Genomic DNA, 19,756 nt, shown 5'->3' on the forward strand with positions numbered 1-19,756 from the left:
GTAAGAAGTCAAAATGTCAAGTGCTGAAAGTCACAACAAAGTTTTGAGAGAGGAGGGATGAAGTAAAGTGATTCAGAAGTAATGATTCCAGAAAGACAAGACCTAGGAAAACTTCTCTGGGCTGAAAAACCACCTGCATGTGGCAAACCATACAAAGGTGAGAAAGTACAGAAATGCTGAAGCCAGCCATGTATATGAGAGAGCGGGCAGAGTTAGTGACAAGCCTGAGGGGAAGGAAGAAGGGAAGCATTCAACATTTACTCTAATCGGGTTTGTTGTCCCAAACAATTTCCCCCAATATCTCTGTGTGTGTGTGTTCATAAGAGATACAGTATTTCATATTATAAAACTGCCATAATATCTTGTTAATACTTTTTGAAATGCATATCTCTGACACAAAGATTTGCTTTACTTCAGAGAATACTGTGGAGCATTGGGAGCTGCGCTTTGGGGGTGATTCATAAATCTTTTATTATTTTATTTGTTATGTATGCCACTAATTCCCATTTCAAGAGCTACAGATGTTCAAAGTCAAGAAAACATTGTGTGGAAGGCTTCCCCTACTAAAAAGTAGCTCCTATGAATGAAAGAGGATGGATTTCTAAGATGTTATTCCTGCTGACAGCCAAAGATGAAGAGAGAAAGGAAGAGAAGCCTCAGGTTTATTTCTGCTGCAGGTTTGAGACTTTTCAATGGAATTAATACTCCAAGAAGTTGCCAGTATGGCTGCAGATTCTTAATGAGGAAACACATTCTAGAGTTGCTATGTGATTATTGATAAATCACTTAACTTAGTTTGGACAGTTTTGGTCATTAGAGAAATATGTGGGGGTTAATTACAAGATCATTAAGATCCCATCCAACTTCCCAATTGTATGACTTATGCAACTTCCATTTATAAGTAATTAATGAGTTAATTAAGGAAATGCAATAAGCCATTGATGCTAAGAAAAAGCCTAAGTCCTCTTAAAGAAATTAAAAAAAAAAAAAAGGGTAGTAGTGGTCTCTGAGGGAAGCATTAGAAGAGACACTAACAATAACCTTCCAAAAACCCATACTGGGTGTAAGAAATGATGGTCACTTTATCTTCCCAAAGTGACAAGCAGGTGTCACTCTGGAAAATTAATTTATGACTCTAGGGTAGCAGTTATAGCAAAATAATATTCCTGGCACATGTCTGAAGACCCTTAGTCATTACTTTGAAGTATTTCCACTTAAATTTGACAACGGCACTGATGGATTCTTAAATTCAAAGCAAGGAAAGTATTCTGGCAAATGAGGCAGCCTGGTGTCAAAAAATGTGGGATAGGTTTCTGGCTACTCCAGTTGCTTGTTTTGTGACACTAAGAATAAATAAAGAAAACCACATATAAACATTGAACAAAGGGAAGTGTTTATTTGCATTACGTAGTTTGTAATTGTTAAAAAGAAAAAAAAACCTGTTTTACTTTTCTTGCTGCTCTTTCTTAAAAAAACAAAACAAAACAAAACAACAACAAAAACAGAACAAGGAGATGATTTTATCTCAAAATAAAATATAATACTCACTTGCCTTTGTTTTACCACCACTTGCAATCGGGCCAAGACCATTGGTATTATCTGAATTTAACTTTACTGTAGACTTCTTCAAAACCCAAATTGAACTCAGAGAATAAAGCAGTCTCTTTAAGATAAATTTGATTCCATTTTTATAATGTCTAGTATAAATAGAACAAAATGTTTTCTTTTGAGTGCTGAATGAACAATATATGGGAAATGCTCAGAGCACTGTGGCTGGCACATAGAAGGTTTTGACATAGGTTAATTCATTATTGACACCCTGAAACTGAGTAACACACATAAATGCACCAAAGCTGGACCTCAAATTCTGAAATTCAACTTTACAGCCTCTGCTTCTGTCCATCTGCTAAGGACTCTTTGAAAAGTTGGGGGGTATAAATATATCTATCTATATTTATGTGTCTATATCTAGATAGGAAAGCAGGTAGATAGATAGATAGATAGATAGATAGATAGATAGATAGATAGATAGATAGATAGATAGATAGATAGATAGATAGATAGATAGATAGATAGATAGATAGATAGATAGATAGATAGAGATATATAATCATCTTCGAATTGCCAAATGTATAGAGGATAGATTGTAGTAGAAAAGGATTGGGGTGGGGACAGTAGGCTAACAAGAGGGAATTAAATTCTGAGCAAGAATGTAGCCATGGAAATAAAAAGGAAAAATGCCAAGAAAATGGTTGCTAAAATTCTAATTGGCACCTGGTTGTATAAAAAGTGATGGAGGAGATGAAAGATGGAAGGCTAGTTTGACTGAGGGAAAGACATGGAGTTTGAAGCACTGGAATACCATAGACAACATTGAATAGGAGGCCCTGACCAGCAGGGCAACTGTCTGAGGTTGTGCAGGCTGAGCAGGGGCTGAAATCCAGCTCAGTTTGCTGCCAAGCTGAAGATCCTGATGCGAGCATTGTGCATCTGGAGGAAGGGGACCTTTGTTATAACTCGCACAAAGGGTGGAAGAGGCTTTGCTGATCAGATATCCACACTGAGCTTTAAGATGAAGCCATAGGCCTATATGAAATTTTCCAAGGAAGAAAGACTAAGAGAGAAAACAAAATAAACACAGACACTGAAACCAAGAAGGTGGGAAGAAAACAGGAGCCCTCTAACAAGAGGGAAGAAAAAAAAAAGCCTAGGAGAGGGGCAGAGCCATAGGCTAGTACAAGATCTCTAATATCAAAAGACAGAACTGTTTCAAGAAGAGCATGAGGGTAAACATTACAGATGGCAAAAAGAACAGAAGGTGAAGACAGGGATAAAAAGCTGTTGAATTTAACTGTTAATTCAGCCATCATGAGCAACCTCTGAGAGGTCATTTCAATATTGTGGTAGAAATAATGCCAAAGTGCAAAGGGCAATCAACTCAGAGGGAGGCAAGGGAGAAGAAACAAAAAATATAAATTTTTCTTGGCACCAGGAAAAAAGAACATGGTTGAAAAGGCTGAAGATTTGTTTGTTTCATGTAGAAGAGGCCTGAACATCGTTGTGCAGTGAGGAAAAGCAAAGGTGCAAGAAAAAGGACATAATTTATGAAGCAAGTCCTGGTTCCATCTTCATAAATATTTTGTTTAAAAGTTCCATAAACACCAGTGACCCAGGAAATGCTTTAGCAAATACTCATTAACAAAATGACAGCTATTTAAAAATGTTCCCATAGCTATCATATGTTTATCACTCCTTGAGAATAAAGTCTGGCATGGAATGTGACTGTTTTCTTTAGTATAAGAACCCTTCCATTCCCTGGGGATTTTCAGAGAATGGGGTACATGATTGACCTCTTACTCAGACAGAAGGAAATTATGCTTTCACTTCCTGCCCCTTCATGTATTTTTCACTCAGTCATTACCTCTGGCTAGATAGATATTAGACTGAAAGCTTGGAAGCCAAGGTTCTAGATGAGTAATATTTCAGGACTTAGTTCTTCTACTCTTAAAAAAAAAAAAAGTGATCAGGACTCACTAATTTCCAAGTTATTTCAGTTCTGAAATAATCAAATGGGCAAATTCATATGTAAAAGAATGCTTATCCTAATTTTATTCACAGCAGAAGACACTGAAACAATGTAGGTCCCCAACAATAGGAGCCATGTTCTATTATGTACAGTATAACCATAGAATGGAAGAATACACAACAGTAAAATTTTTTTCAAAGTGTTCTGATTGATATAAACAAATAATTTCCACAATACCTACAGCAAAAGAAACAAAACCAAAAAAGAAAAGGAGGGGGGTTATAGAATAACACTTGAGACCTTCTTGTCCTCCAATTCTACTTTCTGAATTATTATTGACTGTAGATACCCGGTGCTTTTTCTTCTGGCAATTTACAGTTCCAAATTACTGTTTGCTAACAGTAATTTCATAATTTATTAAATGGCTTTGCTTAATGAACTGTTCATGTTTTAGCATGATTCAGCAGTACACTAAGTAACAAATACTCCAATAATCAAATATGAAATAAAACATAGCAGTTTTAACATCATTTTATTTGTTAATGTCTTTTTAAATTAAGGTTCGAAAGCAATAGTCATTCAACAAACATTTATTGCATGATTAAGACGTATTAACACAAAAAGAACCTTGGATTCATATCACCTCTTCAACTGTCCAGAAGCTCCAATTTAATATGTTAAACAAAGGCCAATATGTAGGAACATACTTGAGTCAGTTTGAGTACCTTTTTTCCCTGGGAGACTGTAATTGAAAATGAACTAAATGTGGATTTTTCAAAGAACAAAGCATTTATCTCTTTCTCTGTTCAACAACTTCAGAAATCTCAATATCTTCTCTTCCCTGTCCACAATCAAAAGCACTAAGCTTGAAAGCTCCTTGGGAACCATAAATCTTGCTCACTGAATTCTAGTTTATAAGGGGCTGAATTCTGAGGCTTCTGGAGAATTCTCACAAGGTTGTGCTAAGAAGCACCCTTATAAGGTGTTATCAGTGAATGCTAACATGAATTAATTCATTTAAATAGTTGTTTCCTTTTCCAGGTTTAAAAAGTATCTTTCTAAATCGAAGTCTTCCTAAGCGTGTATTCATAATGACACTGACATTTCAGGAATTTTAAATTTAGGCCTTATGGTACTAAAGTTCTAAATTTAAAATACATATTCTTTAGTATGTCAAATTTCCTATTTAGGTATGAACACGAAAATTAAATTTCGATTAAAATGAAAAAGTCAAGTGAGGAAAAGCTTTACTGAATTGACTTAACACAGTATATTTTCAGTTTAAAACAGCGGTGTTTCAATTGGAATAACATTTCATTTTAAAATAAGTCATGCCACCTAACTGAAGGTAGGAAGCAAAAATAAGCATAATTTCTAGACAATTTTTTTTCTTTTTTTTTCTTTCTTTTTTCTTTCTGAGAGAGTCTCACTCTGTTGCCCATATTGGAGTGCAGTGGTGTGATCTCGGCTCACTGAAACCTCCGCCTACCAGGCTGCAGTGATGCTCCTGCCTCAGCCTCCCGGGTAGCTGGGATTACAGATAAGCGCCACCATGACTGGCTAATTTTTCTATTTTTTGTAGTAGAGATGGGGTTTCACCATGTTGGCCAGGCTGCTCTTGAACTCCTGACCTCAAGTGATCCATCCGCCTTGGCCTCCCAAAGTGCTGGGATTACAGGCGTGAATCACCGTGCCTGGCCTAGAGAACTGTTTTAGACAAAGTTAACAAACATATGCATATCCCAAATTCATTATTGCAGACAAAAGCCAGTCTCTAATTCATTGTTTCAAACAGAAAAGTCTGTCATACACACCATCTGATGCTCTAACACTTAGGAAAAATTTCTACAGTGACTAGATGAAACTTGTATTTTTTAAAAAATTAAAGAAAAATGAGCTTCTAATACAAAAGTCTTCACAATGTGATTCCAAATAAAGTTAAATGATCAAGTATTTAGCCAAGGAATCTAATTAAAGTTGAAACATAAAATTGCCCTGGACTCAGCTTATAGCTTAATAAATGTATGTAATATATCCAGTTTTTTTCTTTTGTAGAGTGAGATTAATAAAAGTGACTACTATCATTTTCAAGATCATTGAGAAATCAGTGATTCGTTTTGCTCTAAAATGCACAATATAAAAATATTAGAAGAAAACACATATTGTCATATATTGTGCTACTAATTCATTGTACATGGTTTATAAAATTGCTTTGTAGTGTTTTTCAGCTTAAAAGAACACGTAAGTTAGAAAGCCATTCAAGAAATCAGAAAAATCACTGAGAAAATAAATCTTGCCTTATTCATTTTTTTCTTAAGCATAATCTCCACATAGAAGAATTGCATAAACTAGAAAATGAATATTTTTTTCCTTTTCTCTCTTTCCTACAAAGCGTTGTTATGCTGTTTCCCAGCTAGGCATGCATGTGAACAGCGTGATTATGAATGGGACTAAAATAAAACACTTAGTGCTTGATTAATATTAGGTATGCCTCTTGAGATTTGTTTAGTCACTGATTCCTTGACACATACCTCCAGTAAGTTTATAAAAAGAACAAACCACACTTTCTGTATAAGATGCAGTAACATATTACTTATTCCAGAACTACTTCCATGGCAACCTCTACTACAGAACACAACTAAGAACTTGGTCACAAGCCAAATGTCTCCTGAGCACCCAAAATACATGTCACCGTGTCTATGTCTTTTGGCGCATGCACGTTTCTCATAAGAGAATCTCTTGGATCCTCAGATAAAGTTATTGTCTCTTATTCTATCCATAAGTTTTTATAAACTTGTTCATTTTCTGGTGTTCTTGCTCCCAGCACAAAATAATCATGAAGAGGTTGTTGAGGTTGAAGGAAGTTATCAGAGATATGCAAACTGTCTACACCAATAAGTAAAGAAGTCACTCTTCAATATGGAAGATGGACACAGGAGGAAAAAAAAAGTCCTATAAAAATAATACAAGAATTAAAAAAAGGCTGGGCATAGTGGCTCACGCCTGTAATCCCAGCACTTTGGGAGGCTGAGGTGGGTGGATCATGAGGTCAGCAGTTCAACACCAGTGTGGCCAACATGGTGAAACCCCATCTCTACCAAAAATACAAAAATTAGCCGGGCATGGTGGCGGGCCCCTGTAATCCCAGCTACTCTGGAGGCTGAGGCAGGAGAATCACTTGAACCCAGGAGGCGGAGGTTGCAGTGAGCTGAGACCATGCCATTGCACTCCAGCCTGGGTGACAGAGCAAGACTCCATCTCAAAAAAAAAAAAAAAGAATTAAAAAAAAAAAAGTGGTTATGTGACCATTTGATCTAAGAATTAATAGCCTTATACACCATGCAATGTATTACTGCATTATAGAAAAATTCTATAATATGTATCCATGAGTAATACTGAGAAATTAAGGGAACATTAAATTGCATTTAGTCCCCTCCAGAGAGAGCTCAAAATGTATAGTGGATCTCAGAAAGAGAATGATCCACAAGTGGCTAAATTCTTTCAAAAGCTTTTCAAGTTTTCAGTGGTAAAAGTTTACTTTTTAAACTTCACTTTATGGAAAATTCACATATATTGAACCCCTTAATGTTCTCCATTGTTGTTTTATTGGCCAGCAGCAAATATTACATACTAGCTAGCCAGGGCCTCAGGGAAAGAGTGACACCTGGAATGCTAGGGTACACAGGGATTTTTTTCTATGCCTCATTGGGCTATTTCCCTTCTGCTCTGGAAGACCCTCTATGGATCAGTGACTTGAAATCTTTTTGAAAATGTCACTCTTCTTAGAAATGTTGCTCCATTAAGGTGAATGAGCTTACACTAAGATAGGCTTTATTAAAAAAAGAAAAGTAGGCTTATTAGAATTTTTTTTAAAAAATAATGAATAAAGAGAAGGAAGGATTAAAATTAACAGCTAAATATACAAGCAAACTGGAGTCAAAAATCCCAATTCAAAATAACTGTGTTTCCCAGGTCAGAGCTACCAAGCTGTGATGAGTTTGGTGGGCCTTGACTGAATCAGTTAAAGCACCTGGACTGCGCTCCCAGGTTCTCTTGTTTGATTGGCTCCGTATTAGTTCTATATTTCAAGTTGAAGATTCATTAACCTCCCTCCCCCTCCTGCCCAGTCAAGAACATTCTGTACATTCTGTAATGCTAAAGTGTATTTCTCTTTATCCAACACAAGCAATAAAACACAAAAACTACACATGACAAGATACAACAAAGAAACAAACCTAAACTAAGCTTTAAAATAAAACAACACCAATCATCTGGTTCCTAAAAACACTAACAAAACAAAGCAAAATCCGAGTAGTTTCAAATATCAACAGCCACAAAATAATACAGTTAAAAAGCTAAAATATTTTCAAGAGTATTTTTTCTCTCAAAACAGAGGTGAAGAGGGAGGAAAAAAGGGTCAAATGACCACTAAACACTTGTCCCCAAAACAAATGAACCCTGAAGATTTAAATGAGTAAAAACAGTACCTTATAAGTCACTGGTCTGGTCTACGCACAGCTGTTCCCAGTGCCGACTCTTGTTTAACTGTCCACTGCCTTCAGTTTAAAGTTAATTCTTTTGGCAAAAAAGTACAGAGCTTGTCTGGAAAATGCTGTTTGGACACAGACCATTCCTTTCAAAGCGGTGGTAGCTATATTTAAGTTTTCTTGTAGAGGGGGATATAAACTCTTCCTGTAGCTAATTTTCTTTCTCCTCCTTCTCAGACTTAGTCAGTATCCTCCCATCCCATATATTGAAGAAAGAGACAGAGAGGGGAAAAAAAAACCTACAAGGAAATATACCTTAAATAATGTAGTATTTGAGCATTTAGAAACAAAACAAAACAAGAAACAGGAATCATAGAAAGCTCATCAGGACCTTAAATATAATTTAGCCCGGTGACCCCATTTTGTAGATAAGGGAAGTGAAACCCAGAGAAAAATATGATTTGTATAAGGTCACTCACACGGCTAGTTAGTGCCACAGTTAAGAAATAACCAGGTTTCACAACTCCTGCTTCAATGCTTTTTCCACTATACTAACATACCTGAGGGGAAATAGTTTATGTTTTCCTCTATATCCTTGCATAATAAGTAAAGGAATTGGCAGGGAGCAGTAACACAATTAGGATGTGAGAACTCTCAGAGAAAACATTTCCTTTGGACTTAAAATCCTTAATATTGAAACTTTCCCTTTAATCTCCAATTTCTTTGTATATTAGGAAATAATCTTTTCCTTTGCTGATTGTCCAGAATATTTTTACAATTCAGGAGTTGCCATGTTTCAAGGGATGCTAATATCTATTAGTCCTTACAGAGTACTGCTTCAGTAAGGCATGGTTCTGTGACAGGTGGCCGAGTAAGTGTTCTACCTAGTATCAGTGATACTGCTCCATGGCTCTTAAACTAGACACACATTTGCTATTATCACAAATCCCCACTTTCAATCTGCTAAGATTTTTTGAATACGCACGTTTGGTTTTGATTATTGTTGATTGTATACTTTGTTAAATAAAACAGAGAAGCAACATAACAATTTTCTTTGGTGTCTCTCATGTATTTCCTATTTATTGGTGAATAAATTACATTTTTCTAACTGAAGGAGTGATGTGCTTATTATAATAATTTTTAAAATTACCTTTTTAAAATGTATTCATTCATTCATTCACTTATTTAACAAATATTTATCGAACATTCATAAGATCTATCTCATCCCTCCCACGTAAAATAGTGTAACAGACAAGCAATAGCTTCCTTAGAAAAGTAGGGAATTTTCATATAAAATCAAAGGGTTTGCATGGGAAGTAAGGTCAATTCTCTATAACTATTTCTGTATTCATTCTCACACTTCAAACATGTGTCCTCGATTTATTTATATCCTATCGGTTGGGTTGCTCCAATTTAAAACATCTTGCCTAGGTCAAGTAAACGAAAATATGAAGTGGCCCACATTGAAATCACTCTGGCCATTATTAATCTTTTCATTTGATCTGGCTCCTTAAATTTTAAAGCAAAATATTCTTTACACTTTGCAATTCCAAGACACAATGAGAAATGCTCAGATCATTCAAGGCCTATTTTCAAACTGTTACCCATTCTTTAACTCAGAAATGCACTGTTTGGTTTTGATATTTCTCATCTACTTTTAAGGAATCTCCTCTTGCCCTGTTCTTTGAAAGAAAGCAGTATGCTTATGACCAAATAATTATAAAAGTGTAATTAATATTTAAAATGACAATTAGATTTTCTGGAACGCATTTTCCAAAATGTTGAGAAATTAATGGGTATGATAGCACTTTTCTAATGCTGACAAATAAGCAACTAAGATTCAAAACATAAATGTTGAGAAAGAAATTTTGGAAAACCATGGTTTTTGACACAATGACAGCATCCTATTTTCCTTTTATTCTCATTTGATTATGTCTATTTGAGCCCTATGCAAAGGTTAAGCAACATTAATATGTCAAATGTGACAAGAGTTGGACACATTGATACATATTACTTGCATTTGCTAAAAATATTCCATATTTTCCTTTTACTTCTTAAGGTTTACTTTCGATATTGACGGTTTTACCTTTAGTCCGTTAGAAAGAGCAGGAAGGAAATATGAGTAAGACCTTGAAAGGTAATAGGCCTTGAGGAGACATAGAGTTTTACATGGAATGAGTCAAGGTTATTGAGAGGGTTAAGTGGCTGCAGGAAGGAAGGAAAGAATGAAGAGAAGTCCCGGACAAACAGATTGTTTAGAACAGGAGTGGGCTGAGCCATAGACAATAGATTATGGGTATTGAATTCAAGAACCAAAGTCTCCTGAAATAGGCTAAACAAAGAAGGAACTAGCAATTTTGGTGACCAGTGAAAGCAACAGGAAATTGGCCTTCAAACCTACTTCAAAATTGAATGGCTCATCTCTACCCATTGGAAGGGAAGCATGTGCTGTCAATATGTGATCCAATACAATCTAAAACGGCACAACATTTTTGCAACCATTTTTAAAACTGGTGTTCTGATCTATTTAGGGTCCTGGGACACACTCCAGGTTGCCCTACTCTGGGAATGCTCTGAATTTCAGAATACCAGCATAGTTTAATGGAGAATAGTCACTGTATTTTGAAGGTTTGCCCTGTGGTGTTGAATTTCACTGATGGAAGAAATATTTCTAGCAGAGGTGAACTCCAGGGCAGGCTATATTAACATAGGCAAGGCAGTCGGAATTCTCTAACTCTTGATTTCCTCCTCTCAGTTTTCAGGTTTATAGTAATACTAGAAGAAGGCTTTTACTAAGAAATCCCAGAGAGCTCTTTGGTGATAGCAGTGAAGGATAGTGACTGCATGAACAGCTACTAGATTCTAATATTCTATGCTTGGGGGCAGATTTCATGCATGGAAGTTTTTAACAGTTTTAAGAAACGGACACACATAAAAATATCAAGCATCAACTCTCTTAAACCAATTCCAGCACATGTGTACACCCCTTACAGTTCATTCTCCTCAGAGAACCAGAATCATCATTCCCCTCCTTATACCATGATTTCTCATCTTTCCCATCATTCCCCTGCTTCACTGTTGAACAATTTCCCACGATTACTCTCCTTCATTCCTTCCAGTGGTTTTCCATTATTCTCTTGCTTTGCATTGTCCCGTGATTTCCCATAATTCCCCTGCTTCAGCCCTACCACAATCTCCCATTGCCCTCAGTATAAATCCAAATTCCTAACCATGGCCTCCCATGTACTACATGATTTAGCTTCAGTTTATCTTTCCTACTGATATGGTTTGGCTGTGTCCCCAACCAAATCTCATCTGGAATTGTAGCTCCCATAATTCCCAGGTGTTGTGGGAGGGACCCGGTGGGAGATAACTGAATCATGGGGACAGTTTCCCCCATACTGTTCTCATGGTAGTGAACAAGTCTCCTGAGATCTGATGGTTTTATAAGGGGAAACCCCTTTCACTTGGTTCTCATTCTATCTTGCCTGCTGCCATGTAAGATGTGCCTTTAATCTTCCGTCATGATTGTGAGGCCTCCCCAGCCAATGGAACTGTGAGTCCATTAAACCTCTTTTTCTTTTTTTTTTTGAGATGGAGTCTCGCTCTGTCGCCCAGGCTGGAGTGCAGTGGCGCAATCTCGGCTCACTGCAAGCTCCGCCTCCCGGGTTCACGCCATTCTCCTGCCTCAGCCTCTCCGAGTAGCTGGGACTACAGGCGCCCGCCACCACGCCCAGCTAATTTTTTTTTTTGTATTTTTAGTAGAGACGGGGTTTCACCGTGGTCTTGATCTCCTGACCTCGTGATCCGCCCGCCTCGGCCTCCCAAAGTGCTGGGATTACAAGCGTGAGCCACTGCGCCTGGCCTAAACCTCTTTTTCTTTATAAATTACCCAGTCTCGGGTAAGTCTTTATCAGCAGCATGAAAACGGACTAATACACCTACCGAATTTCCTAACCTGCTATCACATCTGTGTGGGATGCTCCTCCCTCATATTTTCACAGAATGATCTCCTTCTCATCATTCAGGATGATGCTACCAAATGCCACCTCCTCAGAAGGAAGATTTCCTGACCATTCTGGTTAAGCATCCTCCCACCCACATATACCCTCTATCCCATTTCCCCATTTTAATTTTCTTTCATAGCCCTTTCCATGTCTGAAATGATCTTTTGTTCTTCCTTACTTATTATCCATTTTAGTAGTCAGTTGAACTATGTTTACTATGTCTCCTCTAGAATAAGTTTTATCAAATCAGAAAGATATCATGGTATATAAATAAGATTAGAAACCTAAGATTTAGGCTTTTTGAACCACATTACTCTTAGTGTTCAGAACAGTATCTAGTATAAAACAGGCATTTGACAAATATTTCTTTAATGAATTAGTTATACTTTCTGCATGAGCTACTATTCTTCTGTCAACAAACATCTAACATAAGTCCATAAACATGAAGGCAAAATCTAATCTACTTCTGCAATTGACTTAACACTGCAAATCTCCCCTTGGCTACAGCAGCTAGGAATGACAGGAAATGAGGAAAGAGCCCCAGCTGGGCCCTAAGTAGTTGTATCTACATAAGATACCTGTAACCTTTCAAATTGTATTAACACAAAGGCCAGATACTATCTTGACTTGCCAGAATATCATCTGTGGATATATTTACCTAACTAGATATGTGATTACATTTGCTAGAGGTCCTAAGAGCTGGAAATCTCTTTCATTTCATGAATTCTGCAGTAGTTTTTCTTATTGAAACAGCAGATAGCCTAAAGCTAATTCTATCCTTTCCAGGTGGTTTTAAGAAGTTGCCCTCACCTGCCAACTCTTGCGAGCAAAGGCTAAATCCTTGCACTTGCAACATATGTTTTCTAAATGAAAGGGAGGGAGACCAAATAATTTTGGAGAAGTGAGCTCACAGATAATTTAATCTCCCATCCAAGCTCTGCTGCACACTCTTTCAGAGCCCTCCGGTGAGCTGTAAATTAGATTTCCTCTCCTGTCTCATGTCCTACTGCTTCCTAATTACCTGTTCTAGTGAGTCAGCCTCTCTGGGTCCTGGGACTCAGACACATTGTGGGATAATGTAACTGGCTCACTACACTTCAAGTACGGCCACATCAGAGAGGCGGCCATGTGATAGCAAGATAGGGAGAGGGTGATTCTTTGTTAGGAAGAGAATGGCTTTCCCTAAGTGCCATGACAGCCCTCCTTCCAGGACAACCAGGGAGAGAGAATTTCTTGCCTGAGCACTGGTGTCACTCAGAGGCAAATAACTTCATTTAAAGTCATTAAAACGAAAAGTGCTCTTTTCCTATTGTATTGACTATACATTAATCTACATATATAAGTGACATTTATTTCATTAATGGATCAAAGCTAAAATATTTATTAATTGTCTCTGTGGACAAGGCCTTGTGCTAGGTTATGAAGTTTTTATAATAATTTCTTGTTATCTCATTGATGATAATATTTCTTATTCAGAATACAAATTTCCCCAGGAAAATAAAGTAAAAATTCCTTTCTTCTTCCTTGAAGTTATTGACGTGCCTATATTTGTTGAGCCCTTATAATGTGCCAAATGCTTGGGTACAAAGAAGAAGACTAACTCCTGCCTCAGAAACGGAGGTGGGAGACATTTACAGACTATTGTGGGGGTAAGCACTGCTTTACAGGAGAGCATGGAAGCAGCAGGGAATCAAGACAGGAAGTAACCAAGGAAGGCCACCTTGAGGAGATAAAACCAAAATACAATTTGAATGCAGAAGGAGAGGATTAACATTCCAGGTAGGAGATAGGGTACACTTGGGTCACTTCAAGTAGTTCTATAGAGCTGGCATGTGGAATGAAAAACCAAGACTGATAGATAAAGTATGCACAAAGAAAGACAGGCAAAAGTCAGGCTCAGGAGTTTGGTTTTTATCCTCAAGGAAATGGGTATCCATTGAAAGATTTTAAATAAGGGATATTGTGGTTTTAGAATGCTAAGTGAAGAGAAAATTCTGGCACAGGTTGTCTAAAGGACTATGACATTTCTATGTATAAGTAAGACACTGTGATAGTCTGAAATTAGGCAGGAAGGACAGAGAGAAAGAGAGGGATGGCCCTAAAGTATATTTTAAAATTACTACAGGTAAGAAGATGTTAGAAGGCAGACTTACTCCAATATCTCCATAAAATAATTACAGAAAAATGTATCAGTGGTATTTTATAAGAATTGATTATGTAAAAGGCATTTTTCATACATTCTATTTGCAGATGAGGAAACTGAGGCATATAACTAAAAAGAGTGACTGCACAATTTGAAATCACATTCATCTGTCTATGAGGCGCATATACTTTACACTAAACTGCCTGTCTCTTTGAGGGCAGCATACATTTTGGACATTTTTAAAACTTGGACATTGGTTGACTAGACTCAAAGACATTGTTTAGAATATAATTTGGCAATATCTTAGGAAATTTCATGGGCAGAAAATTAGGTTTCCTAGGCATCAGCATGTCCAAATATGAGATTCAATACATAAATAATTGTATTTGCATGGTTTCTATGGAACTACATGTTTAGCTACTTTGCAAAGTACAAATCTTTCATCAAATTCCCCTTGATAATCTAATTATCTTTACGCCTGGAAGACTTATTCACACACTATACTAGGACAGCCAGTGGAAACCAGAATGAAAGTCAACTTGGCAGATACCCTAGTTCCATCAAGTCAAATATTGAGTTTTGAGCTACATGGAGTTTGAAGGCTAATTCAGTTTCAATGAATCTAGGAAGTCAGGAGGTAAAACTAAGACATTGAATACAGGAAGGGGCAGATACAGCTCAAACAAGAGAAAATGCCGAGATTTGTTTTAAAGTTGGAATAGGAAAATTCCTTCTCTAACATATTTTATACCCCCTATGGATGACCCTATACCTTACTGTCTAAACCTTGACTTTCTGAGAGTAAGAGGAGGCACTGCTGTTAATGCCAATTAGATTGGAGATAAAAATCCAAGACTCTTACAGGCAAACTTGGACACATGTCACCCTACCTATGAAGTAGGAATTAATACTGACCTAAAGACGATGATAGTATCAAGAATGAGGTCACAGGTCTCAGAGCAACTAGCTCCTAAGTCAGGAGATTCTTACAGAATTTGGACACATTGCTCAATAGTCAATAATAAAGGCCAGATTAATAAACTATTTGTAATATTTTATTAATTATTTTAGTGCCACAGTTTATTTTTATTTAAAAATGGTATAGAACAACCAGGCACAGTGGCTCACGTCTGTAATCCCAGCACTTTGGGAGGCCAAGGAGGGTGGATCACTTAAGGTCAGGAGTTCAAGACCAGCCTGGTCAACATAGTGAAACCCTGTCTCTACTAAAAATATAAAATTAGCTGGGTGTGGTGGTGTGCACCCATAGTCCCATCTACTCGGGAGGCTGAAGCAGGAGAATCACTTGAACCCGGGAGGGAGAGGTTGCAGTGAGCAGAGATTGTACCACTGCACTCAAGCCTGGGCAACAGAGTGAGACTCCATTTCAAAAAACAAAAACAAAAACAAACAAACAAAAAAAGAGGTATAGAACAATGCAAAATGATGAGGCTTCTCTTTTAGAAGATGTTCACAGATAACGGGCTGTGATGGTTAATTATATGTGTAAACTTGACTGGGTCTAGTGATGCTCAGATAGCTGGTAAAACATTATTTCTGATTGTGTCTGTGACTGTGTTTCCAGAAGTCATTAGGCCTTTGAATCAGGAGACTGAGTAAAGAAGATGGCCCTCACCTATGTGAATGGGCATAATGCAATCTGCTGAGGACATGAATAGAACAACAGGCAGAGGCAGGGTGAATTTGCTTTGTCTGCTTTTGCTGGGACATTTATTTTCTCCTTCTCTCAGGCATTGGTACAACTGGTTCTCAGGCCCTCAGACTCAGACTGGGATTTACACCATTGGATCCTCTGGTTCTCAGGCCTTCAGGCTTAGACTGGAACTACACCACTAGGTTTCCTGGGCTTTCAGCCTACAGAAGTTCATGGAACTTCTTAGCCACCATAATCATGTGAGCCAATCCCTCATAAGAAATCTCCTTCTATATATCTACATATCTCCTTTTGGTTTTGTTTCTCTAAAGAAGTCTGACTAATACACAGATATACAGTGTGTAGTCTCCCAAATAAAAGAACATATTTGCAAACACCGTGGCTATGAAATATAATGATATTGGTAGTAGATGGGGGCCCCCAAGCTATTTTGATTATTTAAAAAATAAGCACAGGCTTTTTCTTCATTGTGTTCAATGTAACCATTAGTAAGTCAATATTAATGAACACCCAACTAAATCAAATCTCAGTTCACTCTCCTGCCCCACTTCTGCAACGTTCTCTGAGGTGAGGACATTCTTATATGGCAAGTTTCCTTACTAGGTTAGGCCAAGGTGAGGATGGGCACAGTGTGGAAAGCAAACATTCCCAGGTACAGACAGGAGAGATCAGCCAAAATTAATTAGGTTTCCAAACTTGGTTCTGTCAGCAACTAGCTGTTTGACCTTGGCCAAAACATTTCACTTTACAGAGACTTTGTTTTCTCCTATATAAAATAAGGGGATTTAGTAAGATTACTCTGAAGGTTCTTTCAGATGTGAAATTCAACTATTCTCTGAGATAATTATCTCCTATATGTTTTAAAATTGCTTAAGGTTTATTTATCTTTGAGGATTGAGAGGATAGCTGTTGTATTATAAAGAAATTAAAACAGGCAGTTAATGACAAAATAACTGTAATGGTAACAACAATAATTATTCTAAGACTCCCAAGAAAACAAACCTAGGAAGTAGGGAGACATTTATTTTGTGAATAATAGGAGGACTATTAGAATTTTCTTAGGTGAGAAAGCGTTAGATATAAAATGCGATACTGCACTATGCTGAATAATTTTTAAATATTAAGCTTACCTGGGCTCCCAAACACACCGAGGATTAAGATTCTTGAGTTTATACAGAAGAAGATTTCTCCCAGAAGTGTAAAGATGCTCCCCTACACTGTCATTTTTACAATAAGAGTGAATCCACATTTACAAGGAAGAATGTTGGAAATGAATAGAGGAGGCCCTTCCTTGGTCTGTATTCTTTGACAAGTTCCTAGACACACAAATGTGGTTCAGAAAATAATGAAAATAAATTGCCCATCAGTGCTGGGCTATTGGCCAACCCCAAGCTTCAGTGCAACCAAATATAAGAAAGTTGGACTGTTTCCTTATATTTATTTTAATTCCTCTTAAATGGAAAGTAATATACATAAGTATATCATGTAAAATTTAAAGTTCCTACCCTTTCTACCCTCACCAATACTATTCTTAAGGATTAACCACTACGGGCCAGGCATGGTGGCTCACATCTGTAATCCCATCACTTTGGGAGGCCAAGGCAGACGAATCACGAGGTAATGGGTTCAAGACCAGCCTGGCTAACATGGTGAAACCTCGTCTCTACTAAAAATACAAAAAATTAGCTGGGTGTAGTGGCGGGCACCTGTAATTCCAGCTACTCGGGAGGCTGAGGCAGGAGAATCGCTTGAACCTGGGAGGCGGAGGTTGCAGTGAGCTGAGATAGGCGCCACTGCACTCTAGCCCGGTGACAGAGTGAGACTCTGTCTAAAAAAAAAAGAAAAAAGAAAAGAAGGAAAGAAAAAAAAAAGGATTAACCACTACTAACAATTTGCTGTGTATCCATTGAGATATCAAGCTATTGCTATCTATCCATATATATGTATACTTATACACACATATGTATATACACAAATGGGTTTTTGGAAAGAAAACATTATCTTTCTTTATTCCAATTTTTGGCATATTTATTAAACTTGTTGACATTTAAAAACAAGCAAACAAGCAAAACAATAAATGTGTCTTCATTTCCCACAAAAAAATCTCCATCCTTAAACCCTCGGATTTAACTATAAAACTTATCAGGTGGTTAAGAAAAACAAGTGCAATGATATATTACTAAGAGTCAAGATGCTTAGCAAAATGAGTACCTAATAAATGTTTACTGATTTGAATGAATGGATGAATCACACCAATGACCCTAATCTCATTAACCTGGGAGAAACTGCTAGGAAATAACCACATGTGAATTAACTTCCCTCATATCCATTCCTCTTTTTATCAAGTATTCAATCATTGCTTTTTTGAATGTCTTTTAATCACTGTTTTCTTCATAAGGATATGACTATTTCTAATATGAATACTATATTTTTCATCATCACTATTTGACCATTCAGCAATAAAAAGATCCTCATCCTTCATCATAAATTAGGCTCTGCAGTGTCTCTGTCATCATTCCAATCAACATTTGTAGGGTCTATTAATCCCAGTATCTTTGTTGAATTTACCTTATCTGAGCCTAAGAGATGTTAATATGTTTGATGTCAGTTTAATTTTTAGGTCCAGCAGGAGACCCTGAAAGGATAGAGGAGAAATTTTTCTCCCCTACACAAGTGATCTCATATTTATTTGTGTCTTTTTTTTTTTTTTTTCAGATGGAGTCTCACTCTGTCGCCCACACTGGAGTGCAGTGGCATGATCTCGGCTCACTGCAACCTCCACCTTCTAGGTTCAAGCGATTCTCCTGCCTCAGCCTCCTGAGTAGCTGGGATTACAGGCGCGTGCCACCACGCCCGGCTAATTTTTTTATTTTTAGTAGAGACAGGGTTTTACCATGTTAGTCAGGCTGGCCTCGAACTCCTGACCTCATGATCCACCTGCCTCAGCCTTTCAAAGTGCTGGGATTACAGGCATGAGCCACTGCGCCCAGCTATCATTCTTGATTTTATCTGTTAGATTTGAAAAGGCTTTTTTTCAGATTTTACTTTGCCTGCTCAACTCAGAAGCATTCTTTTCCTGCTGTATTATCACTCTGTCTTTGAGCTCATATACACTGATTTTACGGTTTCCTTAAGTCCTTATACAATGCACAGCATTGGGTACTTGTGGACGACTTTAGATTTTCCCCTTTTTTTAAAATCCAATCTTTAGATTTTGGATTAAAAAAATCAAACTGTTACTTGCTATGCTATTTTCATTCACTCTCATCTTTCTTTTTAATTATTTTATTTTTATTGCTAACATTTTGCTATAACATGTTTGCAAGTTGTCATGCCAATTTATTTCTCTTTTCTCATGATCAACACAGCAGCCACATCTAAACAGTCTATTTTTTTTTCTGAGACTGTGAGGGCCAGTCTCTTTGACACCTTTCCCACCTTGGTAAAACACTGTTTATCTTTCAGAATGCCTCAAGATTTTCAAGTTTAGAGCAATTCCTTTCCCCAACAACCATTTCCAAAGGCCAAGCTATAAACAGAAGTTAATAGTGTAAGCATTGTAGCATTATACATACAAACATGCACTCTATTCCCCAGTTCACACATCAGGATCATTTTGCAGACAAAAACAGGGTAACAGAGTTTAACTCTGACCAAGAATGTCATAGTTTGCTAAGAGCCTTTCTCTCTGCAATCATACATGACCCTTGTTAACATCAGCTAGAAAATATTTTGTTCTACCATGACTAAAATATGCTACTGAAAATTTAAAACATTGTTTCTTTTTTCTTTAATAATTTGCCCCTTTGGGGTAATCTATATGCCAAAGAACAGGTATCATTTTTCTTTTTCCTCCCTCCCGGGTACTCAGTTTGCTTTTGTTGTTGCTGTTGGGATGCTCTGTTCAAGTTTCCAGTG

General features: G+C 37.2%; 1 protein-coding gene across 2 annotated transcripts in view; it reads right to left on the reverse strand.

Annotated features, from left to right (window-relative positions):
* Window positions 1-19,756, reverse strand: part of ARHGAP24 (Rho GTPase activating protein 24) — a 426,381-nt gene that overhangs the window by 224,090 nt on the left and 182,535 nt on the right. Inside the window, exon 1 of one of the 2 annotated variants that reach the window (XM_032146042.2) lies at window positions 8,014-8,045. The exons of the other annotated variant lie outside the window; for it this stretch is intronic. The gene's annotated coding sequence lies outside the window, so the exon portion shown is untranslated. Of the gene's footprint in view, window positions 1-8,013; window positions 8,046-19,756 lie in introns of those variants that run through there. 2 annotated transcript variants of the gene reach the window in all.

Source organism: Hylobates moloch, unplaced genomic scaffold (genome assembly GCF_009828535.3).
Source record: "Hylobates moloch isolate HMO894 unplaced genomic scaffold, HMol_V3 SCAFFOLD_2, whole genome shotgun sequence".
Taxonomy (NCBI): Eukaryota; Metazoa; Chordata; class Mammalia; order Primates; family Hylobatidae; genus Hylobates; species Hylobates moloch.